Here is a 26,778-nt window from a genome sequence, read left to right on the forward strand (position 1 = left end):
CACCTTTCCTCCTATTAGAGCACCTCTCCTCCTGTTAGAGCACCTCTCTTCCTGTTACAGCACCTCTCCTCCTGTTAGAACAACTTTCCTCCTGTTGGAGCACCCTTCCTCCTATTAGGACACTCCTCCTTCTGTTAGGGGACCCCTCTTGCTCTTAGGGCATCTCTCCTGATTTTGGGGCCCCCATTTTCTTGTTGGAACATAACTCCTCCTGTTAGAGCACCCCTCTTCTTGTTACAGCACCTCTTTTCCTGTTTAGGGCACCCCTCCTCCTGTTAGGGCATCACTTTCTCCTTTTGGGGCACCTGTCCTCCTGTTAGGGAACTCTACCTCCTGTTAGAGCACCCATTCTTCCTCTTAGGACACCCCACCTCCCGTTAAGTCCCTCTCCTCCTTTTAGAGCACCTCCTTCTCTGATTAGAGCATCCCTCCTCCTGTTAGGATACCGCTCTTCTTTTTAAAGCATCCATCCTCCTGTTAGGACATCCCCTTCTCCTGTTAGGGAACTACACCTCCTGTTAGAGCACCCCCTCCCCCTTTTAGGCTCTTCCTCCTGTTCAGGCCCCCTCCCCCTTTTAGAGCACCTCCTTCTCCTATTAGGCACTCCCTCCTATTAGGGCACCCTTCCTCCTGTTAGGACACTCTACAACCCCATTAGAACACCCTTCCTCCTGTTAAGGCACCCCTCTTCCTGTTAGGGCATGCCTCCTCCTGTTAGAACTTCTTACATCTTGTACATAGCACCCCTCTTTCATGTGATCTCCCAACTTCTGCTGAAACACTTCCAGGCCAGAGAAACCAAAACCCGTCAAAACAATAGCCTCTTGCTTTTCTAAAGACATTAGATGGTTAGATGATATGGCTTGGCTGTGTCCCCACCCAAATCTCATCTTGAATTCCCACATGTTGTCAGAGGGACCCAGTGAGAAGTAATTGAATCATGAGGGCAGGTCTTTCCCGTGCTGTTCTCGTGATAGTGAGTAAGTTTCACGAGATCTGATGGTTATTATAATGGGGAGTTTTCCTGCACAAGCTCTCTTCTCAGGTCTGCTGCCATGTGAGATATGCCTCTCACCTTCCACCATGATTATGAGGCCTCCCCAGCCATGTGGAACTGTAAGTCCAATAAACCTCTTTCTTTTGTAAATTGCCCAGTCTTGGGTATGTTTTTATCAGCAGCATGAAAACAGACATTAGAATTTTTTTTTTTTAAGTCTGACTCTTTGTAGCCTCTGTCCACTCACTGGTCCTAGTTATACCCTTCCAGATACTGAAAATTTCTTAGCTCTCCTTCAGACTTCTCATCTTCAAGATAAGCATTCAAAGTTCATCCCAGGCATTGTTGTCCTTAGAGGAATGGCTTTGGATTGCATCATCACTCTAGGCCCTCTACTCTGACTTTTCTGGGTCTTTGTCATGGGGCTGAAATGGACCTGGCAAGGGGCAGCCTAACAGACCCGCCCCATGGCACAACATTTACAGTACCGTCTACATGTGGCAGCCCTGGAGTTGTGCAGCAGAAAATCTGTGGGGCTGTAAGCAGCAACCCCACTGTCCTTGGGGCCTACACCAGTGTAGATGTTTCCAGGGATGGGTCAGTGGTGATGAGGTAAATTATTCAGGGAGATTGTGACAACATAACCAGAAAGAGAGCGGTGGTCAGGGAAGAAAGCAGGAGGTCAAGATGAGAGAAACAGCAGCAACCAACAGATCTGAGAAGTGAGGCAAGTACACAAGGTAAGAGAAAATTCTAAAAAATTAGAAGGTGGTTCAGAAGCAAACTTTTGTGGTGTGTTTAAGGAATTGGTCTACCAGGATGCCTCTAATTTGTGAACTAAGTAAAGAAGAGGAAATAGATCTCAGCAAAGATATGAGGGTTCTTCCTCATTAGAATCAAACCCATTCAGCAAAGTGCAGTGGCTTACACCTGTAATCCCAGCACTTTGGGAGGCTGAGGTGAGCGGATCACTTGAGCTCAGAAGTTCAAGCCTAGCCTGGGCAACATAGTGAGACTCCATCTTTACAAAAAATTAAAAATTAGCCAGGTGTGGTGGTGTGTGCTTGTGGTACCAGCTACTCAGGAGGTTGAGGTGGGAGGATTGCCTGAGCCCAGGCTGCAGTGAGCTATGCAAGACTGAACTTCATTCTGGGTGACAGAGGGAGACCCTGTCTAACAAAATAAATAAATAAATAAAATTTTAAAACAAAAAATAATTTTTAAAAAATGCATTCCTCTCACATTTCACCCTGTGACTATGTGTGAATCTGTGAAAGCATCAAAGGTGAGGCAAAGACCTCAGGCTTATCTTCAGAGTGGGCTCAGGATAAAGGGACTGGGGCAGTTGCCGAGTCTTCTGTTTCATGCACTACATCAGGCTCATGAATACAGGCAGGGGAACAGGTGGCTGAGGGACCAGTCTTCTGCTCTGTTACTCAACATTAGTGGTTGCTATAATAAGCAGGACCAGCTACATCATTTTCAAGGCCCAATGTGAAATGAAGATGCAGAACCCCTTATTCAAAAATTATTAAGTAAAAGCAGAGCATTAAACCACATGCATAGTCATATGGGGCCTTCTAAGTGCAGGCCCTATTTAACTGTGCAGGTGGAACACCCAGGAAGTTAGACTTCGTAGTAAGGCAATTGAGCATGTGATTATAAGTATAGGTGCTGGCATCCAACTGCCCAGGTTCATAGCCCAGTTCAGCCTCCTTCAAAAAAGGTGCCATTGAATAAATTAAGCTTTGGTAAACCTTTTATGTAAAGGATCAGATAGGAACTATTTCAGCTTTGTGATGATCTCTGTCACAGCTTCTTAACTGTGCAGTTGTGGCATGAAAGAAGTCATATATAATGCATCAATGAAAATATATGACTGTGTTCAAATAAAACTTTATTTGCAAATCCAGACAGTGGCCCAGGCTTGGTCCATGGGCCATAGCTCACCAGCCCCTGCTCTAAGACTTTAATTTCCTAGTCTATGGGATGAGAATAATGACAGTGCCCACCTCATAGAGTGGCTTTGAGGATTAAATGACACCATGTAAATACTTAGCAAAGGGCCTGTATACAGTAAGTACTCATTAAGTGTTAGCTATAATTACCGTAGGACATGTGCAGGGCTGGTGAGGTGGTAACGACGTAAGAGCCTCACAAGTGTCTGGGCTTCACTGTTTCCACCTCTCTGTACCATCCTGATGCTTTGCTCTCCATTCCCCTTTCCATGGCCACGAGAATGGCCAGCAAAGGGTTGAAACCTGGTTTATGTCTGCACTGCCTGCACAACCCAAGAACCAGTGGGCTTGATCAATCAGAGGTTCTGAGAAGGACTGGACATTGTTAGTTACAACTCATCCAAAAGATTAGCCTGAGGTATTCATTCTCTTATGGGTTTTTACACATTCTGCAGAGCCAATGAAGGGGAAATGTTTAATTAATATCCTGTTTGGGTAATTTGCATCTCTGAGGCTCTCCAGACACCCACTAGGCCTCTATCTGGCCAAGGAACAATCTTTCGGGGTATTTCCCCCCAGACGCCCAACTGACACCCAACTGAACTTCATGATTTTGGTTTTCAGTAGTTTTTCTGTATATATAATGAATCATGTATTATACACTGGTCAAAATATGTCAACAAACATTTTATTTGTATTTGAATGTCTTCCTAGCCACCTACAATTTGTATGATTTTAGAAATGCATTTTAAGTGCTCTGAGTTCTCATTCCTTCATCGATAAAATAAAATGTTAATATCTTCCTTGGGGGATTTTTGTGAGGAGAAAATTAGATAATATCGATTAAAGTACTGTAACAAAAGGCACTGTCAATATCTAATTACATGCTGGTTATAGCTTGCCAGCATTAAGTATTTATCTGTGTATGAGGCAAATATTCATTTCACATTGTCCCTGAATCCCTTGAGAGGAAGTGTTCCCTTAATACCTCGAGCTTACCAAATTTTATTGTAATTGTCTGTTTACTCACTTGCCTTCTCCACTTGCCACTGAAGACAGAAACTGTTTTGGTCACCATCTTATTCCCAGCAGCTGGCATATACCCTAGCACAGAGTAGGTACTTAAGAAATAGTTCTTGAAAATATGTTGAATGAAATTGTTCAAAAGAACACAATTTCAAAGTGAAATGAAGAGAAATATTCTCACACTCTATCTCCTGAGCTGCTGTAATTGTGACATTAAGGAAGAAAGAAGACCAAGGGGAAGAGGAGATTGAAAAAGATTGGGCTTCCAAAACTAGATAGTCTTCAAGGAACACTTTTATGTGCGTTTAGGAACCCTGGGTCAAGGCTTTCCTCAATCTAAAGTCAATAGTAGTGATCTTTTCCCAGTCTGCAGGGGAAAATATCTAACACATCTGTCATTTCTTCTTTTTAATTTTAAGTATTCCTTTTGTAAGTGTCTTTTACTTGTTCAATTCTTACTACCACTTGTCTAGCACTTAAGCCTTGTATCAAAGAGAATAAAATGGGCTTTTGTCTAAGGGGAAAGTTATATATATTTCAGTTTCACTATTTTATAGATTTTTTAACAGAACCTGTGACTTGAAGGAACTCTAACCCATACAAGTTTGAAAACTGCTATTATAGAACAAACCTTATATTTTACAGGTTAAAAAAAATTGAGGGGCCGGGCACAGTGGCTCACGCCTGTAATCCCAGCACTTTGGGAGGCCGAGGCAGGCGGATCACAAGGTTAGGAGATTGAGACCACGGTGAAACCCCGTCTCTACTAAATATGCAGAAGATTAGCCGGGCGTGGTGGGGGGCCCCTGTAGTCCCAGCTACTCAGGAGGCTGAGGCAGGAGAATGGCGTAAACCTGGCAGGCAGAGCTTGCAGTGAGCCGAGATCGCACCACTGCACTCCAGCCTGGGGGACAGAGCGAGACTCTGTCTCAAAAAAAAAAAAAAAAGTGAGGTCCAGAGAAAGAATATGACAAAGCTAGGGCCCACTTCATGGAGGAGGAGCTGGTCCCTTAGCTCTTTCAAAACATGATCAGTCAACTTAGAAGTCTTTGCTGGAATGTTAAAAAGCCTTCCCTTTAAAATCAGCAACAAGGCAAATATCCTGCTATCACCATGTCCAGCATGTCCAGCACAGTAAGACAGAAAAAAAGATATATTTTATATTTATATATATACATATATACTATACTACAAGCATAGCTCTGAAGAGTTTAAAAGAAAAAAATCAAAGCTGTTATTATCCATAGTTGTTATTATCATCTATTTAAAAACACAAAACCTACAGAAAAATTGTAATTGATAAAAAGAGTTTATCAAGAAAGTTGAAAATAAGATCACTATACAAAAATCTATTGTATTTCTACATAGCAGCAATGAACAATTAGAAAATGTAATTTTGAATGTTATCAATATAAAAACATCACAAGTGTTTGAGGTGATGTATATGCTAAGTACACTAATTTGATTATTATCTATGTCTATACGGAAAATTACACTATACCCCATAAATATTATAATTATTATGTGTCAAAACAAAATAAATCTAGAAAATTTAATTATTTTAATACTATTTACAATAGCAGCAAAAAACATAAAATATTTTATTTTAGGTAAGTTTTATAAAATGTGTCTCATTATGAAAAAAATTATAAAATTTAATTGAGAAACATTAATAAAAACCTAAATACATGCAGAGAGATACTATGTTCACAAACAGGAAGATTCAAAATCTCAAAGACAGCAGTCTTTTTAAAATTAATCTATAGATCTAATGCATTCCAAAAAATATATAAATAGGACTTCTATGGAACTCAGCAAGCCACTTCTAATACTAATACAAAAATGTAAAGGAGCAAGCAAAGACTGGGACACTCTTAGAGAGAAAAGGTAGCAGGATGCGCCCTACCAGATGTAAGACTTATAATAAAGCAATTGAAATTAGAATAGTGAGGCCTTGGCACAGAGAAAGACAAGTAGATCAGTAGAATCAAATATAAAACCCAGAAATAAACCTGTATTTGAAACATCTTATATGAACAGAGTGATTTTTTCTATTTGCACCATGATGGAGTTGCTGACAAATAATCATCCTATCATAAACAACTAAGCAGCTTAATAAAAGATACAAAACAAATGTCTTCAAGCATTGAACAGAAACCAACACAGGATTATAATTCTTGAGAAAAGAAAGGCACAAAAAGTAAGCCCCAATTTCAACATGGTTTTCTTTGAGAAGGCCAAACTAAGCAGAAGAGATAGAGATCAGATTTCAGGCCTGTCAAGCAGCTAGGATTTGGTGGGCAGTGTCCCAGAGAAGAGAAATCCACAGGGAGGTACACCTACAAATCTACATTAAAATTCCTTCTTAGATCCTTTGCCAACCACTAAGCTGCTTCTGCATAGAGTGATACTAAAAGAGGCCTGGGAGAAAAGAGCCACTGGAAGGCTAGAGAACTGAAGATCTGTTAGAGACTGCACAGTATTAGGAAGCTAGCAGTTAGAAGTTGATACTAGGTCTGAGCGGAGCAAACTTAGGGTTTATCTTGAACTTTTAGTTAAGACCTCAGAAACACTATTCGCTAGGATTTTGACTCATGCCCTAAGAGCAGGCACCACCCTGGAAGTAAAGAAAGGTATCTACTCTAATAAAACCTAACTCCAAGTCTCAACAGTATCAAGATGATCCTCTGGTACTTTAAACTGCCTGCCAGAACAAAACTCAATGCTCTTCAAAGGTGGAAAACATGACCCAGAGCTTCTACAAGGCATCATCCAGACTAGCCAGTACAGCAAAAAAAAAAAAAAAAAAAAAAAAAAAAAAATTTAGTCACAAAAAAATGCAGGAAAAGATGATAAACATCAAGAGAAAAGGCAACAACTGGGAGATAATCCCATGCTAGGAGATGCAGGAGTTTAAAAAAGAACTTTAATATAACCATGATAAATATGTCTTTTTAAAATAGAACGAAAGATGGACAAAACAGATGAAAAGGAGGAGAATTTCAACAATTAGAATCAATAAAAGAAATCAAGTGAATATACTCTGGAATTAAATATCTGGAGTTAGAAACATTCTTGGTGGGGGTAACAACAGACTGGGTATGGTCTGTAGAAGACAGAGTAAGTGAACTTGAAGAAAGGTCAATAAAAAATACACAAACCTATGCATACAGAGGAAAAAAATGGAGGAAAAAAAGAGCAGAGTGGACAAGTTGGTTATGCTCGAAGAGTCTAATACACACGTTACTAAAGTTCAGAGAGAAAGGAGAGAATGAGACGGGGCAATCTTTGAAGAATTAATGTGCAAGAATTTTCAAAACCTGATGAAACACAAACAGATACAAAAATTTAAACCAACTTTAAGCATGATACATGTAGAGAAGGCCACACCTAAAGAAATTATAGAGATTTATAGAAAGCCAAAGCATAGGAATAATCTCAAAAAGAGTCCGAAAAAAAAATATATATATATATATATATTATTTTAAAAGGTGTACCAATAAGAATTGTGTTTGACTTTTTAAATAGAATGTATAGAATCTAGAATATAATGAAATCACATATTCAAAGTGGTAGGGAAAAACTACAGATAATTCATTGTCTTGTGAAAAGATCTTTCTAAAAAGAAATTACTTTTTTACAATATTTTTTACAATGACTTTTACAAAAGTATTTTTACAATAATATTTTTAGAAAAAGAAAACAACATCATGAAAAAGATGAAATAATTCTCCTCTAGTGAACTTGTACTATAAGAATTCATTCAGGCTAAAGGAAAATGATCCCAGATAAAAGCATGAAATTGCAGAAAACAATAAAAATCACTTTTAAAAGGTAGATATTTGAGAAATTATAAGTGAATACTGGCTGTTTAAAACAACAAAAAATCATAGGAATTTATAATATATGTCAAAATGAAATTTATAATAATAGCAAAAGGAAAGAAAGTTAAGGTTCTTGCATTGTTTGAGAAGTAGTAAAAATACTAATTTAAAATGAGCCATAAAAATTTAAAGAATATTTTAATTTCTAGGATAACTTAAAATAATAATAAAGAAAAATATATTTTAAAAGCTAACAGAAGAGAAATGAAATAATTTAAAAATTGATCAAAAGATGACTAAAATTATTAAAGAAATGAAACAAACAAAAAGTAGAAATGGCAAAGTTAAACCTAACTATATCAGTAATTACATTAAATGTGAATGGTCTAAATACTACAATCAAAAGACAAAGAGTGTTAGACTTGATTTTTAAAAATCAATTATATGTTGTTTATAGGAAGCACTTATCATACATAAAGACACAGAATGGTTCAAATTTTAAAAATGGTAGAAATATACTTTGTGAAAACAAATTACAGTAAGCAGAAATTGTCAGAACTAAAGGGAGAGATAGAGAACTCCATAATCATAGCAAAGATAGTAACATCTCTCTCTCTCTTTCTCTCTCTCAGTAATTAATTAGAACAAGCAGTAAAGTTGAGGAGGATAAATCAACCTGACATAATGGGCATATATAGAACAAACATCAACTATCAGAGTACACATTCTTTTCAAATGTGCATTGAACATTGACCAAAATAAACTGTCTTGGATCATACAGCACATCTTAGAGATCTGAAATCATATGTTCTCTGACCACTGTGAAATTATGTCAGGACTCACTAATGGAAAGATAACTAGAAAATCTCCAAATGTTTGGAAATTAAGCAACATGTTTTTAAATGACCCATCAGTCAAAGAAAAAAATCACATAGCAAAGTAGGAAACATCTTGGGCTGACTCAATAAAATATTCTGCATCAAAACTCTTAACGCTGCTAAATCAGTTCTTAGAGAAAATCTTGTTGCTTTAAGGTAAATATTAGAAAAAAGAAATGTGGACAAAGACCTAAATTTTTGTCTCAAAATACTGGAAAAAGAATGGCCAACCAACCGCTTCCTGAAATTTTAAATAATAAATAAATAATAAAGAGAGGAAATCAATGAAATAGAACATAGGCACACAACAGAGAAAATCAACCAAGTTAAAAGTTAGTCTTTTCAAAAATTTTTTTTAAAAGGATTAAAATGAATAAAGGTAAAAATTAATAAAATTGAGCGAGAAAATAAAAGAAAAAGTGAAAATTATGGATATAAGGAACAAAAAGAAGAAATCACTACTGATCATACATTATTATGAACAACTCAGATGAAATGGATATTCTTTAAGAAAAACTTCAGAAATGGATTTTCTGATCCATTTCTGATGAAATGGATATTCTTTAAAAAAAAAATTCAGATGAAATGGATATTCTTTTTAAAAAAACTCGCCAAAACTGACCTAAGAAGAAATGTAAAATTTCAATATTAAAATAATGTAAATGTTTCCTTAAAAAGACTTTCGAACACAAAAAAATGCCAGACCCAGAAGCTTCACTGGTAAATTCTCCTCCTCTATTAAGGAAGAAACAATATGAATCTTACATAAATTCTTCCAAAGAAATAGGTATTAGACAAGGAGTATCTAATGGCCATATTTTACATATCTTTGTTGCCACATCACACCATGGACAACCAGTGCCCTCTTTACCACTGAAAATAGTCCTCAGTGTCTTTAAATCCAATCAGATTAGACAATTGCAGAGAACCCAGAATTTATTCAGAAAATTCATTTTTCTGTTCCTCTACACTCCACCACTGAGTACGAAAATCTCTGTCAGTCAGAGTTGCACTAGAAGAATAATACCAGAACCAGTATGTGTGTGTGTGTGTGAGAGAGAGAAAGAGTGTGTGTGTGTGTGTGTGTGTGTGTGTGTGTGTGTGTGTGTAGGAGAGGGGGTGGAGGAGAGGGAAAGAAAGAGAAAGTGATTGCAAGGAATTGGCTTATAGGATTGTGGATGCTGGATAGGCAATTCTGAAATCCATAGGACAATCTCCTTTACTTAAAGTGAACTAATTACAAATGTTAATCACATCTTTAAAATACATTTACAACAAAACCTAGATTAGTATTTGGTTGAATAATATATAACTGATCAACAAATGGAGTTTGTTTTAGAAACAGTTTCAAACCTGTTTCATATTTGAAAGGCAATTAATGATTAATTAACATTAACAAAGTAAGGGAGAAATATAGTCATCACAATAGAAGTAGAAAATAATAAAAGATATTCAGATTAGAAAAAATAAAACTGTTATTCTCAGATGACATGATTGTGTTTGTGTAAAATCAAAAATAATGTACAAAACAACTAAAATTATAACTAAGCAAGGGTGATAGATAAAAGTCAATTTACAATAAATCAATTGTATTTCGATTTATTAGCAACCATCAAATAAGAAATAAAAGCGTGAACCCGGGAGGCGGAGCTTGCAGTGAGCTGAGATCCGGCCACGGCACTCCAGCCTGGGTGGCAGAGCGAGACTCCGTCTCAAAAAAAAAAAAAAAAAAAGAAATAAAAATTTTAAGATATAATTTATTATAGCACCCACAAACATCAAACAGAAATAAATCTAGTAGAAAAGGTGCAACTTCTCTAAGCTGAAAACTATAAAATAGTACTGAGGGAAATTAAAGAAGTCCTAAATAAATAAAAAAATATTCAATATTTATTTATGAGTTAGAAACTTGATATTGTAAAACATCAATTATCTTCACTTTTTTGTATAAAGAAATTCTCGTCCCAGCAGGGTTTTTTAAATAAAATTGACAGGCAAATTCTAAAACGTGTATGAAAATGCAAAGAACTGGTCGGGCGTTGTAGCTCTGCCAGCACTTTGGTGGATCACCCCAGGTCAGGAGTTCCAGACTGGCCAGCCTGACCAACGTGGTGAAACCTCGTCTCTACTAAAAATACAAAATTAGGGCCGGGCGTGATGACGCGCGCCTGTAATCCCAGCTAATCAGGAGGCTGAGGCAGGAGAATCACTTGAACCCGGGAGGCAGAGGTTGCAGTGAGCCGAGGTCGCGCCCGCGCCACTGCACTCCAGCCTGAGGGGCAGAGAGAGACTCCACCTCAAAAAAATTAATAAATAAATACAAAATTAGCCAGGCGTGGTGGCGCATGCCTGTAATCCCAGCTACTTGGGAACCTGAGGCAGGAGAATCGCTTGAACCTGGCAGGCAGAGAGGTTGCAGTGAATCGAGATTTCGCCATTGCACTCCAGCCTGAGCAACAAGAGTGAAACTCCAAAAAAAAAAAAGAAAGGAAGGAAGGAAGAAAAGGAAGGAAGGAAGGAAGGAAGGAAGGAAGGAAGGAAGGAAGGAAGGAAGGAAGGAAGGAAGGAAGGAAGAAAAGAAGGGAGGGAGGGAGGGAGGGAGGGAGGGAGGGGCAAATAGAATAGCCCACTCAATATTTTAAAAAGGGATAAATCTGCAAGATTTATACTACCCGATATCAAAATTTGTTATAACATTGCAGTAACTATGACTGTGGTATTGGTTTGAAAGTAGAACAATAGAACAAAATAAGAAGTCAAAAACGTTCCCCTACATATAGGGCCAACTATGTTATGACAAAAGCTCCACTGCAATGTAGTGGGGGAAAAAAATGGTAGGAAATGATTCTGGGTCATTTGAATATCCGTGTGGGGAAATAAATGAATCTCGACCCCTACTTCAATCCATACAAAAAATATTTGTAAGAAGTGGATCATAGGTCTAAATGTGAGGGTTAAAATAATCCAGCTTCGAAATTAAAACAGAAGAGAATATATTGGGTAGACAAAAATTTCCTAAACAGGCCATAAAAAGTGCTATTTTATAAAAGAAAAACTGTTTTATATTTTATAAAAGAAAAAAACTGATAAATTGAAATCCTTAAAATTAAAGACTTTTAGTCCTTGAAAGACATTGAAAAGAGAGTGTGTAGGGAAGCAATAGGAAGATTTTGTGTCATGTCTATCCGTATCTATGGCTATGATTGTGTAACGTCTTGTATTTTTAATTTCCTGATTCCCCACGAGAGGGCGCCCTTCCACAAGTCCTTACTTAGCACAGCCCTGAAGGCCATGGACAATGCTCCAGCCTGGCTTTCTGGCACATCTCCATTTCCCAACATAGACGCTAAGCCCTTTGTGGGAGGCACACATGTAGTCAGACAATCCTGGTAATATGTGATAAGTTTGCGGACAATTTTTTTTTAACAGTGAGGTAAGGCCTGGTAAGGTATCTATGTGGCCAGATTAAAGGAGAAGCATGAGTTAGTAAAACCTAAAATGCAGGCAGTTTGTCTTTTTAAAAGTCAAAACCTTAACATCTGGGAGTGTTTGTATGAATTTGGGCCCCTAAAACTCTTAAAAAGGGATGTTTTTGAGTTGCCAGCATCAATACTTAGTATAAAAAGTTTATAAGTGCAATAACTCTTTGGAACTCTCTCACCAAAGGAAGAACATCCTTCTTCTATTTAGATGTCACACATCTCCACAAACCGAAATGCAGTCTGTTTCCTATTTATTGTCGTATGTTGCCTGCATTCTTTCTTTCGACAGTTATTGAACACCTTGCTATATCCTAGGACCTGTGCACATCCTCTGGAATATGCCATAAATAATGTTAATTCCCTGTCCCCTTCTGGGGGAAGACAAACACATTAGCCACATGGTGAGTGGATGTAGTTCAAGGTGCCTTAGGGGCACTGAGGACTGGGGAGTTTGGAGAGTGTAAGGGATGGATCTTGGAAGCAGGTGATTTTTGAAGTAGATGATGTTGGGGGACATCTTGAATGTACAGACTATTTTTCATAATGTATACCAGCACAAGCAAAGGCAAAGGGACATTTGCATGATGCTACCATAAGATATTATGCACATAAAGTGTTTTGGGAAGACTGAAAGAATTAATTTGCTAGAGTCACATCTGGAAAGACTTCATTTGCCATTTCCAAGTAAAGAAGAATGAAGATTGACTGGGTGAAAAGTGGTTTATGCATAAAACCAGCAGGTGGCATCCACACTTCTGCACATCTCGCAGCCTGATTAGTCCTCCAAATTACAGCAACCAGGAAGGAATCAAATGCTGATGCCCACCTGGGCCAACCCTCACCCCCACATACATCCCACGCCTTATACTCTGAGCTACTGTGAACCCACTACCCAGAGAAACTAGAACAGACAGGAAACAGCATGGTTAAAAATGTTCCACACTTGCTTTCACTTTCAAGAAGAAAGTGCTTTTACTTTCAGATAATTTAAAAACAAAAAGTCTACTTAATGCCAAAAGAGAGAGAGAGAAGTAAAAATAGTAATTGATTTCAGAGTGGTGAGGATGCTGGACCTAAAACCAGGGGTACAAGGAAGCAGCCTCGGTGTGGTGGGGATCAGTGAGAGCCTGTGACTCCTGGGGCCCTCCTCGGCCACTGAGCTGGGGCTCACTGACACAAGGAGGCCAGCTCAGAGCGTGGGAACTGCTGCAGGCAGGGCCACTGGGCCGAATGAAGGCAATTGGGTGCAGAGGAGAGAATGGGGCTCTGGAGCCAGAACATCTGCTTTGCTGGCTCTGTGGCCATGTGTGAGTTACCCACTCTCACCAAACCTCTATTTCTCAACTTCTAAATTGGTTCACAACACACTCCCAGAGAAGTTGACATGATCAGCGTGTGTAAGTGCCTAGTGGTGCCCAGCATATAACATATACTCAGTCAATAGAGGTAGCTCAACCCCATTACTCTCCTCTCTCACTCCCTTCTAGCCACACTGGCCTCTTTGCTGTATCTTGTGTAGGTCAGGAATGATTTCACCTTAGGACATTTGCATTGGCTTTTCCGTCTACCTGGAATCTTCTTACCCAAGATATCTGCTTGGCTCCCTCCCTATATTTCTTTCAAAAGTAAGCTTCTTAATAAAGCAGATCTGACCAGTCCACTTAAATTACCACTCACTCTTTATCCCTGCCACATAAACTCTCATTCCTTATTCAGCTCTATTTTTATAGTGGTTATCACCTTCTAACATGTTGTATAATTTACATATTTATTAGGGTTATTGTTCACTGCCTACTACTTCCACCCACATATGCCAGCTTTTATCTATTCTGTTTACTGCTGTATCTCTAGAGTAAATAACACTGACTGGACATAGTAGGCACTCAATAAATATTTATCAGTTTTATGAATGAATGGATGCATAGATAGATGCTCTTCCATCTTCAAAAACCAAATATCTTCTGTCAAACAGTGATAGCAGTTGTTAAGGTCAAAGGCGATCGCTTATGTGAAAGAGCAGGTGGAGGAGAAAGCACTGCACCATGGAAAACTGTGTTCCAGGTGGTTGCCAAGAACACTCAGAAGTTAGAGATGAGGGGCTGCCCCAGACACAGCCCTGGGGCCCAAGGTTCCTACTGCTGTCAGAGGGGCACAAACTTGCTGGGTTTTGGCTTTTGGAGGAAAACCACATATGGGATCTTAAGCGGGGCCCTGTGTCTTTGGGGATTCACATTTATTGCACCCAACTATACTCTGGAGATTCAGAAATCAATGGAAGTTGCTCTGGATTCAAAAATCAATAGAAGCTGCTCCCTCCCCTGGAGATGCCCATGGTCAACCTTTGTCTTTTGGAGTCAGGCTAACCTGAAGTTGAATTCCAGTTCTGCCACCATTGAGTTATGACCTTGGACAAATCACGTAAATTATCTGAACCTGAGTTTGTACTTCTATACATGGCAATAAGAGTGGCCACTTTTCAGCAGACTGCCTAAACACAGTGTGCATTTGAGAAATACTAGTTCCCTTACCCTTCCATCTTCCATCTCTGAAGCTTCACTGGAGCTCCTTCTTCATGAGACGCGGCGATGCATTTCAGGAGTTTACCTGAAGAGGGAGCCAGAGCACCACGGAAATCCTAATTGTTGGCTGACAGCAGTCAGCACAGGGAAGCTTATAGGCATAGCCAGTCAGCAAGTCTTTTGGGTCCAGACCTCGGCTTCCTCTCTCTCAATGCCTTCTATCAAACCCCCTACACACACACACACACACCTTGTGCCAAGTGCTGCCCACAGTCTGCCAAGCAGCTCCCCCATCTCGGCTCTACCTAATCAAAATGATCTTTCAATCGAAATACCAATTCTCTTTTCAGTCACTTTATATAGCTGTTGTCATGGTAAGTGACAACTTGGTTTAATAAAGCCAATTGTGCCAGGATGTTGCTAGGTAATATTTGCTACTTCTAGGTAACGTGTGTATTTTAACAGGTGCCTTCTGATGATACATATGGGGACAGGTAGGCATTCCAAATGCTGAGATCCAGTGCCACTCACCTTTAGACCACCCTGCATTCCATGGGCTATACTTAATATTTGGTGCTTACCCACAGAGAGCTTACGTTAGGTTGAACACATAAAATTGCTCATAATCCACCATTTTACCAACAAAACAACAATTTCACATGGTCCAAATTAATATTTCACTTCTTCATCACCTCTCAATTTAACTCCAGATCTTTTTTTTTTACTTTCCCCATCACATTTTTGCCCTCAAGCACTGTTTCCACTCTTGTTATATTCCACCCCCCGCCCAGCCCTACCTCAGTTTCCAGTTCCTACACCTTGCCTAGGCCACACCTCACCCTTGCAGGGCGTCTCCCTGGTGAAGCAGCTGCTGTGATGGGATTGGTCCCACCATCTCCAAAATGAGCACACCAGGGCTTTGTCCAGCTCCTCCCATATCACAATATCCCATAAGCACTCTCTCAGTCTCCCAGCAATCTTCTCTGCCCTCCCAGACTCTGGAGTGCAAGTCCCGTTGAATAACTATCTGAAACTCTTTGAGTCTAATTGTATTCAGATGTGAAATGTAAAAGGACAATGCTCACCACATAAGGTTATCATAAGGAATGATTGGCGTAATGGTTGTAAAAAGCCTAGCACTGTGCCTGGCAGATGGCAGTCATTCTGCAAGGTACAATTTCCCTCTCAGAACCCTAGACATGGTCTACAAGACTAAAGCCCCCAAAGCAACTCATTGTCCTATCCACCTCTTCCTAAAATGCCATGTTATTGTTGCGCCCCCATAGGCACCATTTTGTCAAGTGTGGTCTAGTCCTATTCTCCAAGCACTCTGTATCACACACTCCTGTGATTGCCACAGCATGGGGCAGGGCTGGCCTGGTAACTCTCTAAGGGACTAAGTCCTGCCTTACCAACAGTCTTCCATTCTGTCCTGGGGCCCTGGGATTCTGCCCTTCCACACAACCAGAGTAGTGACTGTGATACCAGAACCACATGACACACTAACTAAAGAGGCTCTGTAAAGAGGGGCAGAGAGATGTGTGCCCTGGAGGGGAGGGAGGTGGTCAGGGTGGGGGTGAAAGGTGATGGGACTTGGTCCTAGGAACTCCTGCCCCTTTGCCCTCCTTCCTTCCATACCCTCTCCTGTGTGTTCTTAGCATCTCACCACCATCCCTCATCTCTCCAGTTCTAAAACAGTCTGTCAGGGCTTCTGGAAGTGGAGAGAGACCCAGGTTGGTTATGGAGGGATTGTAGGGAACTGCTAAACACAAAAGACAATGGCCAGCCTCACCAGAGATAAAGGCAAATGCCTGTCTTACTGGGGAGATTGCATGTTCAGCCAATATGAAATTTTAAACTGATGTATAACTTTAAATACATTAGAATTACAATGTTAGATTATGATTCTGAAAAATACCAGGAAAATAGTATTATGCTAGCAAAAATATAAAGTGGAAATTTCCTCTTCCAATGAGAATGGAGTTACAGGGATGGCTTTATCCTGTAACCTGAAACAACTACATAATCTGACAAGCTATAGTTGGCCTTCCTTATACTCGACTTCTACATCCATGGATTCAACCAACCATGGATCAAAAATATTTGAAAAAAAATACAATAAAAATACAATTTAAAAATACAGTATAACAACTATTTACATAGCATTTACATTATATTGGGTGTTATAAGTAATCTAGAGATGTTTTCATGTCTACAGGAGGATGTGCATAGGTTATATACAAATACTATGCCATTTTACATGAGGGATTAGAGCATCTCTGGATTTTGGTATCTTCAAGCGTCTTGGAACAAACCCTTCATGAATACCAAGGAATGACTATATAAAAAGAACAACAGTTTTTAAGACCATGAATCTGAAGTGATGCAGGACCGTGATGTTTGCAAAATGAGACAAAATGAGCTGAGCCCTAGGACTGTCCTGGCCTCCTTCTGGCAGAGGGTTCCCAGGCTGTGGCTCAGCGGGGAACCTGGCAGAGTCCAGTGGACTCTCAGGATTGAATAAATAGAACTGGATCCTGAAAGAACAAAGCAGCTAGAGTTTGCAAGGTAGACTACTGCCTAGCAAGGAAAGGGCTAGAGAGAGAAGGTGGCGGGGGAGCCCTGACAATCAGGAGCAGCCTCCCCTCAGATCCTTAGCTGAGTTATGATCAGCACCTGTATGTGAGGAAACTACCTGAGGCAGAGGATGGACCTCCCTGCAGGAATGAAAGCGAATAATCCCAGGATCACCCCGAGTTAGAAAGAATCCCTGTTCCTAACAGCTAGAGTAGAAAGCTTCATAATTTATTGGGTAGTGGGTAGAGTATTCAGAAAGGTTTTGCCTCAGTGGTGTAGTAAAATTGGTCCTAAGCTAAACACTACTCTGGTGCCACCCAACATATCTTATAAAGCAAAATTTGAAGGACCAAACTGCTTCCAAGTAACTTAATTTTGTTTCTTGTTTATAGAAACAAAAATATATCCAGCCATTCAAAAGGTAAAATTCACAATGTGTGGTATCCATAAAAAATTACCAGGCATGCAACGAAGGAAAATATAATACATAATAAAGAGAGGAAGTCCTAACCAGAGCAAGCACGCCAGAGAAAGAAATAAAAGGCATCCAAATAGGAAGAGAGGAGGTCAGACTGTCTCTGCAGGTGATATAATTTTATACCTAGAAAATCCCGTAGTCTCAGCCCAAAAGCTAGATGTGATAAACAACTTCAGCAAAGCTTCTCGACACAAAATCAGTGCACAAAAATCAGTAGCATTTCTATACACCAATAATGTCCAAGCTGAATGCCAAATCAAGAACACAAATCTCATTTGCAATAGCCACACACACACACACGCACACACACAAAAAAACACCTACAAATACAGCTAAACAGAGAGGTAAAAGACCTGTACAATGAGAGTTATGAAACACTGCTGAAAGAAATCAGACATGACACAAACAAATGGAAAAACATTTCATGCTCATGAATAGGAAGAATCAATATTGTTAAAATAGCCATACTGCCCAAAGCAATTTACAGATTCAATGCTATTCCTATCTCCAAGGGTCATTCTTCACAGAATTAGAAAAAAATTCTAAAATTCATATAAAACAAAAAAAGCCCAAATAGCCAAAACAATCCTAGGCAGAAAGAACACACCTGGAGGAATCATATTGTCTGACTTCAAACTGTACTATAAGGCTACAGTAACCAAAACAACATGGTACAGGTAAAAATAGACACATAGACCAATGGAACAGAACAGAGAGCCCAGAAATAAAGCTTCACAGCTACAACTATCTGATCTTGAACCATTTATCTTCAATAAATAGTGCTGGGATAACTGGCTAGCCATATACAGAAGATGGAAACTAGACCCCTTCCTTACACCATATATAAAAATGAACTCAAGATGAATTAAAGACATCAATGTAAAACCTAAAACTATAAACACCCTTGAAGAAAACCCTAGGAAATACTATTCTGGACATAGGCCCTGGCAAAGACTTTATGACAAAGACACCAAAAGCAATTGCAACCAAAACAAAAATTGGTAAGTGGAACCTAATTAAACTAAAGAGCTTCTGCATGGCAAAAGAAACTATCAACAGAGTAAATAGACAACCAACATAATGGGAGAAAATATTTGCAAACTATGCATTTGACAAAGTCTAATATCCAGAATCTATAAAGAAATTAACAAGCAAAAAACAACCCCATTAAAAAATGGGCAAAGGACGTGAACAGACAATTTTCAAAAGAAGACATATACATGGCCAAAAAGCATATGAAAAAAATACTCATCATCACTAGTCATTAGATAAATGCAAATCAAAACCACAATGAGATACCATCTCACACCAGTTAGAATGGCCATTATTAAAAAGTCAAAAAGTTAACAGATGATGGCAAGGCTGTGGAGAAAAGGGAACACTTATAGATGTAGATGCCCAAAGGAACATAAATTATTCTACCATAAAGACACATGCACACATATGTTCATCGCAGCACTATTCACAATAGTAAAGACATGGAATCCACCTAAATGCCCATCAACAGCCAACTGGATAAAGAAAATGTGGTGCATATACACCATGGAATACTTCTCAGCCATAGAAAAGAACAAGATCATGTCCTTTGCAGCAACATGGATGGAATTGGGGGCCATTATCCTAAGCAAACTAATGCAGGAACAACAGGAAACCAAACACCACATATTCTCATTTATAAGTGAGAGCTAAACACTGAGTACACATGGACACAAAGAAGGGCACAACAGACACCAGGGCCTACTTAATGGAAGAGGGTAGGAGGAGGGTGAGGATTGAAAAACCATCAAATACTATGCTTATTATCTTGGTGACAAAATAATATGTACACCAAACCCCCACAACACACCATTTATCTATTAAACAAACCTACACATGTACCCCTTAAATTAAAATAAAAGTTAAAAAATAAAAAGGTAAAGAGAAAAATAAATCAACTGATATTGACCCAGAATTGACCAATGATGACAGATGACAGAAATAGTAGATGAGGGCCAGGTGTGGTGGCTCATGCCTATAATTCCAGCACTTTGGGAGGTCAAGACAGGAGAATTGCTTGAAGTTAGGAGTTCAAGACCAGCCTGAAAAACAAAGAAAGACCCTATATAGGGTTCTAAATGAGGATGTTCTAAAAGTTAAATAATTGTGTTTCATATGTCCAAAACACTAGCAGAAAAGATTAAGTAGGGACATGAGAGAGAGAGAGAGAAAAAAAAAACAAATCAAACTTCTTGAAATGAAAACTAAAATGTCTGAAGAGAAAAATAACTGAATGGTATTAACAGCATTTCAAACACTGCAGAAGTGATGATTAGTGTGTCAAACACATAGCAATAGAAACCATCTAAAATGAAGGAGAGGAAATGAAAACCAAAGAATAAGTTAAGCAAACATAGACATCTTCGTGCAGCCTGATATACATGTAATTGGAGTGCCTAAAGGAGAGGATGGAGTGGGAATGGGAGAAAAGCAATTTGAAGAAATAATCACCCCAAATTCCCAAATTTGATTTTTTAAAATAGGAAAACTATACATCTAAGAATCTCAATGATCCCTAAGCACAATAAATATATTTAAAAATTGAAACCAAGGCACATCATAATTAAATTGCTGAAAACCATTGATTAAAAAGAAATCTTAAAAGCAACCAGAGGGAGAAAAAAACACCTTACATACAGAGAAAGAAAGAGTAGAGTAATAGCAGGCTTCTTGTCAGAAATGACCCAAGTCAGAAGATGGCAGACCAATATTTTTAAATTACTGAAATAACTGTCAACCTAGAACTTTGTACCCAGGGAAAATATCTTTCAAAATGAAGAAAAAAAAGACTTCTTAAGACATTCAAATGCTGACAGAATTCATCACCAACAACCTTGAACTACAAGAAATCTTACAGGAAGCCTTTTAGGCAGAAGGAAAATGATATCAGATGGAAATCTGGAGCTATACCAAGGGATGAAGAGCACTTGAAATGGTAATTACGTGAGTAAATTTAAAAACACTGTTTATTATTATTTAAATCTCTTTGTAAATGGTACAGCAAACTGGAATAATGAACATCAAAAACATATCACAGTGACTGCCCCAGGGTACCCAGCAGCTCAGGGCACACCCCTCTCCGGAGAGGACCTGAGCCCATTTCAAGGCGGCGCCTTTAGCCCGTGGCCAGCAGGGGGCGCCTGTGGATCTTGGAAAACACTGCCTCACCCACTGGGCCCGCCCTCCCGGGTGTCAAACTACCCGGGCCAGGGGCTTTGGGGCTCTCCGATGGCCACGGAGGTGGAATCCCTTGAAGATAAATTATAAAATATGAAAGACCCAGGCGGCGTGGACTGCTGGGTAACCCAGGTCCTTTTCTAGGCTTTCCCTCTGACTTGTCCTGAGCCCTTGTTTGGGCATCTGCCTTTCTGGGTATTAAATAAAAGAATTATGTAAAGTGCTTTGCATGGTCCCTCATTTGTGAAATACAGGATGAGACTAGCTGATATCTAAGGGCCCGTCCACTCCCCACAGTCTTAATTCCTCGGTCTTCCCCTCTTATGTGCCAGCTAGGCCCTTCTGTTTCTGCTCTGGGGGAGACTCCAGGGGTAGAAAGAGGCGGAATCTTTCCCACTGGGGGGAGGGTTATGGAAAGAAGGCTTTGAGAAAGCAGAACCTGAAAATCAAGTTCAAGAATTCCCCGTGAGTCCCATGTGCAACCACCAGGCAAAGCACTTTATATAATGCTTTCATGTAATTCCCCATTCCAACCCCCAAATTGAAAGAGAGAAAAATAATTACCCCTATTTTTCAGGTGAAGAAACTGAGATCTAAAGATACGAAGAAACTTGCCTAAGGTCAAACAGCTAACAAGTGGTGGAGCTGGCATTTGAGCCAGAGGTCATGCCCTGACGTACACAGTCATGTATGGGGGCTCCATGCAGGCCTCCATGAGCGTTGCACTGACCATCCTGAGAAATGCCTCCGCCTGCTTTTTGCGCTTCAAAATCACAGACTAACCTGGAAGAGTTCTTGTAGTTTTCTGGCCCACCCAGAAGTTGCTGATTCAAAACAAAAAATTTTAATGTCTAGAACCTGTTACACCTGCCCAGTTCTGTTTCTATAAAAGTCCATTCCAGTAAGGGTACTACAGTTTAATGATAGTTCTAGACCTTATGTTTGGATAGCACTTTTGAGTTTACATATAACTGCCATGAGTATCATAGCAGTTCTTCACAACAAATGTAAGTATTCATAATAAAACATGATTTTTAAAAAAATACTCTTTTCCCAGATGTGGACATTTCAATACAGTCTAACTGACTTGGTCAGAATCACATAACCAAGGGTCAATTAATAAGAATGGTAACTTTAACCTCCCCCATCCCAATCTTACGCTCTTCTATTACATCTCTTCTTCTAAGTCACCACCCCCAAAGCCTGTGATAAGCAATATGTATGTGTGTATTTGTCTATCATGTGTGTAAGAGGAAAATGATGTTTAAAATGCTCAGAACAAGATAAGCGGGATGGCGCAGTGGCACCATTAGCAAGAAGGACTCTTTCCTTCCTGCTGAGACCACCTTCCAGAGTCCAGGGCTCTGAGAGGGTCATCCCCTGCCTCCTTCTTCCCATGAGTCTGACATTGGGCCATTTCCTCTACGCCCTTAATGGCAGAGCAGGGCTCTCTGAACTGCACAGGGCTCTGCCTACCAGGTCTTCCATTCAACCTCCACAGAGCTGGGCCCCATCCCAACCCTCAGCCTCCTGTAGAAGGCGGAGAGGACCCAGGGAACAGAAAGGGGTTGAACTCTCCTCATCTTTAATGAGGGAAAGATATAATCACCTGTCAGCTGCATGCACATAATTAACACCCGCACAGAGTTTCGGTTGCTGATTAAGGGTACTCCTCCCTAGCTGAGGTTCTTATGGGAAAGTCTGTCGCAACTTGCTAGAGATGGGATGACAGGATTAAGGTCAGGGCAGGCGCAGGGGTCCCTCCTCTTTGAACTCTTAGGTTCTTAGCACTGGATCAGGAACAAGCCAGGCTCTAACTCAACAGCAACCCTATTTTGAAACCCTGCCTTCCTGTGTCCTGCCCAGACCAAGAAGGGAGAGAAGTCCACCCAGCTCACCCAGTCCTCAGGGTCTCCAATCTAAATTGTTTCTCCAAACCCCCTTCCATCAGGATACTTCCCTTCTACCCCAAGCAGAAGAGCCTCTGCAACTTGAACCCAGGACTAGGTTCAAGATGGGAGCCCAATATCCAGGTCTAGCATCTTCCAAATTTGAGCTCTGCTCCTTAGGTCGTTGATGGTGTTAAAAGAAAAAAAATCAACTGAATTAAATTTAAAGGAGTGTAATTGAGCAAAGAACAATTTGCGAATCGGGGAGACTCCTAAGCCACAGTAGGCTCAGAGACTCCAGCACAGCCATGTGGGGGAAGAAGATTTATGAACAGAAAAAGGAAAGTGATGTACAGAAAATGGAAATGAGATACAGAAATAGCTGAATTGGTTGCAGCTTGGTCTTTGCAGTATTTGAACACAGTGTGACTAGTTGGGCACCTTCGACTGGCCAAAACTCAGTGATTGAGTCAAGAGTAGGCTATGGTCTGTGTAAAACTCCATTTAGGTTATAGTTCACGACGTACAGGAAACCTTTAGGCTGAACGTACAATATGTAAGAAGACAGTTTTAGGCTAAACTTGATTTAACACTAGGGTTTCACAATCCCAACCCAATCACCATTTTCATCTTCTCCCCAAACTTACACCTATTAGAATCATACCAAAATTCATCTGAATTATTTGAAATAGTAATAAACTAGCAAACAAATAAATAAACACGCTTATCACAGAGTGTGGTAAGCACTAAGAAGAAAGCAAATATGATGTGTCGAACCTGACTGCAGGCAGTGGCCGATGCCCCTTTAGGCACAGTAGCCCCAGAAAGGCTGCTCTGTGAAGTAGTCCCTGAACACTGCAGTCTGACATACCTCCCATCTTTCCATTCTCAGCCCCCACCCCTCCACCTACCTTCAGCACTCCCTACCCCTCCTCCCCACCTTTTCTCATAGCTCTTTTATCTCTTTGACATGGTATATTTCTTATTGTACCTATTGTTAGACCACTCAACTATATAGCTATGTGATGGTAGGTTTTTTTGTATGTTTTGTTCGTGACCGTATTCCCAGAACCTAGAACAGGGTTGGGCACACAGCAACTGCTTAATAAATACAGGTTGAATAAATCAAAGTAGTCTCCATTTATCCCTGGCACTAGGAGCGTGAGCTAACTACTCAGGCAGGAGCCAGCTTTGCAAACTTCTGGCAGTTCTCAGAGGAGCCCTGGGCAAAGTCATCTCTTTGATCTTGCAGAACCAAAAGAAAGCCCTAACCACATTAGGTCCCCTACGATTGCCTCACCACAGCCGTGCCATAGGAGCAGAGCCCACTCCAGAGAGATGTCCAGAACCCAGGACACAAACTTCTTAAGAAGATTCTATGCTCGTTTGGATCAAGCCCCAAACCCAGACATCACCCCTGCTTCTTCTTTTTCCCCCACTCATTTCCCCCGCTCTCGAGTCCTCTTCACTCCATTGCCAAATCTATTTCGAAACTGCCCAACTTCTCTCTGCCTCCACCATCCCCTCCACCTGGGCCATGGCAGTAGCCCCGCTAGGTGGCCCCTCAGCTCCTACTCTTGGCCCTTCCTGTTCAAGCTCCATGTAGCATCCAGAGGACTTGTTTAAAAACCTGGAAGTATCTTTTCCCTGCTTAAAATTCTTCAACAGCTTTTCTCTGCTCTTAGAATAAGATTCAGACTCACCAGAAGTCATCTCCTGGCTCTTTGGTCCTGGCTGGGTACACTCAAGCACTGCTGGCAGCCTCTTTTGTCCTTTTCAGGTGCACCAAGTTGTTCCTGTTCGCTCTAAATGTTCCCTCTGCCTAGAATCCCCTTTCTCATCCTCAGGGCTCTACTCAAACGCCTCCTTTTGGGGGAGGCCTTCCAGCCTGGCTACCTGAAGGTGTACCCTGCCTCCATGATTATGCTGTATCACATCATCATTGTCTGTTTCCTTCTTCACACTCATCATGCTGGGGTTACTTTATTAGTGCCTTGCCTGCCTTCCCCATTAGAGTGTGAGTTCTGTCAGTGTAGGGGTCTGTGTCTTTCTAATTCACCTCCCTTCTCCCAATGCCTAGCATGTGTGTGATAGATGCTTAATGAATATCCTTTTGAAGGAATAAATAGAGGAGCCTCTACTTACATCTTCGTATACACAGAGACACACTCATAGTCACACATACACACACACTCTTAGCCATGCACCAGCAAACACACACAGAGGTACACACACACACACACATATACACACAATTGAGGTTGCAGTCACTATTGACTCTGATTTCTTCCTGCTTGGCCTCGTAGAAGCCTTTGCCACTTTTGACATTCCCTCCATTGGAAACCACCTCCTTCCCCACAAGGCTGGATTATTCCATGTCCTTGTAAGCTTCTGGGACTTTGCTTTTCCCTCTGACCAATATGCTTTGCCAACCTTCCTATCCCAGTTGATCCCTCATCCATGCTTCAAGATGAGGTTCAAACATTATTTTATCTTTGAAGTGTTCACAGAGTCTGACATCTCCTCTCTTCCTTTGTTATATCATTAACAGAATATCTGTCACGCTGCGTTTTTTGTTGTTTTTGTTTTGTGCTTCTGTCTCCCAGGTAGAGTGTGGAATTTTCTTGTGAACAGGTGCATTTCTTATTCATGACTGTATTCCCAGGGCTGAGTGGAGCAGGTATACATAGGAAGTGCTCAGTACATGGGAGTGGAATTGCCTGGGAGGCCTGGCTGTGAGAGACATGGATCTCATAGCTCTGTGACCATCTCTGGTTCCTGCTTCCTTCAAGTGACTCCTTTTCCTAGTACCTCCTAAATATGATCACCTCCTGAGTTTTCCCTCTCCAATCTCTGCTATTTCCCCACAGTGTCCTCTAAAGATGTTCAGAGGTTAGTACCTCTTCAATTCCCAGCACACAGGAAGCCCTAACCACTTTAGGTCTCTTTTGCATCCCTGAGGCCAGTCCTACCATTGACCTCTACAGCCTCTGCCTGGCCAGGCAGCATCAGGATAGACTTTATTCTTTAAAGAGCCTCTGAAGAACCATTCTGACACTCAACTCATACATCCTATGTGACAGAAATGGGACACAGGTTTCTGCCTAATGCCAGGAAGACATGACCTTAGGAAATGACTACTCAAGATCCTTAAGGCTGGTGCTCTATGGGATGGCGGGTCACCTTTCATTATCCTCTGAAAATAGGAAGGACATCGCTGAAGGCATCTCAGTCCAGGAGGCTACTGTGCCTCCTCAGCTCACAGAGTTGGCTGTTAGAGACTTATTCCAATGAGGACGGTGTTTCTGTAAATGCATAATCAGGGCATCTGATCACAAAGCTACAAAACAACAGCAAAACCTCTGAATTGAATGTGGTCACTAAGCACTTAGGACCACTCTCTTAGGCCATTGGTCTTAGAATTACATAGTAGCTCCACATGGGTGGATTATGGAAAAAGTCAAGCAGGTACAATTCTAAGGTGACTATATCTTAGGTCCTCAACTCCCACCCACAGCACCCTAGCTCCCCTTTGTTTGCCCTGAGCCTGAGTGGATGCACCAGTAGGTCTGAGTCCTTAATTAAAAGGTGTGGCAACACTTGCATCTCTACGCCCACCAAATGAATGTCAATAGTCAGTTGGCAACGTTTAAGGGGAAAAGCACATGTTTTGAAGTGAAACAAATCTGGATTGGATTTGAAGCATGGAACCCCTGCTTACAGACTTCATTCAGCAAATGTTTATTGCAGTGATTCTATATACCCCACACTGTGCCAGACCCCGTAAATAAGGAAGAGACACAATACATATAAACCCTGGACAAATTATGCAGACTTGTGGGCCCCTGATTTCTCATCTAAAATGAGGTACTAGCTACTTCTTAGAGATGCTGGAAGAACTTTATGAGATAATATATGTAAATGTGCGCTACTTATA

The 26,778-nt window shown here is 40.5% G+C and overlaps 1 protein-coding gene across 8 annotated transcripts in view; it reads right to left on the reverse strand.

The window, feature by feature from the left end:
* LCE5A (late cornified envelope 5A) overlaps positions 1 to 26,778 on the reverse strand; it is a 77,875-nt gene that overhangs the window by 36,780 nt on the left and 14,317 nt on the right. The window contains exon 1 of one of the 8 annotated variants that reach the window (XM_077987333.1): positions 24,545 to 24,719. The exons of the other annotated variants lie outside the window; for them this stretch is intronic. The gene's annotated coding sequence lies outside the window, so the exon portion shown is untranslated. Of the gene's footprint in view, positions 1 to 24,544; positions 24,720 to 26,778 lie in introns of those variants that run through there. 8 annotated transcript variants of the gene reach the window in all.

The sequence above is a fragment of the Macaca mulatta genome, chromosome 1 (assembly GCF_049350105.2).
Source record: "Macaca mulatta isolate MMU2019108-1 chromosome 1, T2T-MMU8v2.0, whole genome shotgun sequence".
NCBI classification, from domain to species: Eukaryota; Metazoa; Chordata; class Mammalia; order Primates; family Cercopithecidae; genus Macaca; species Macaca mulatta.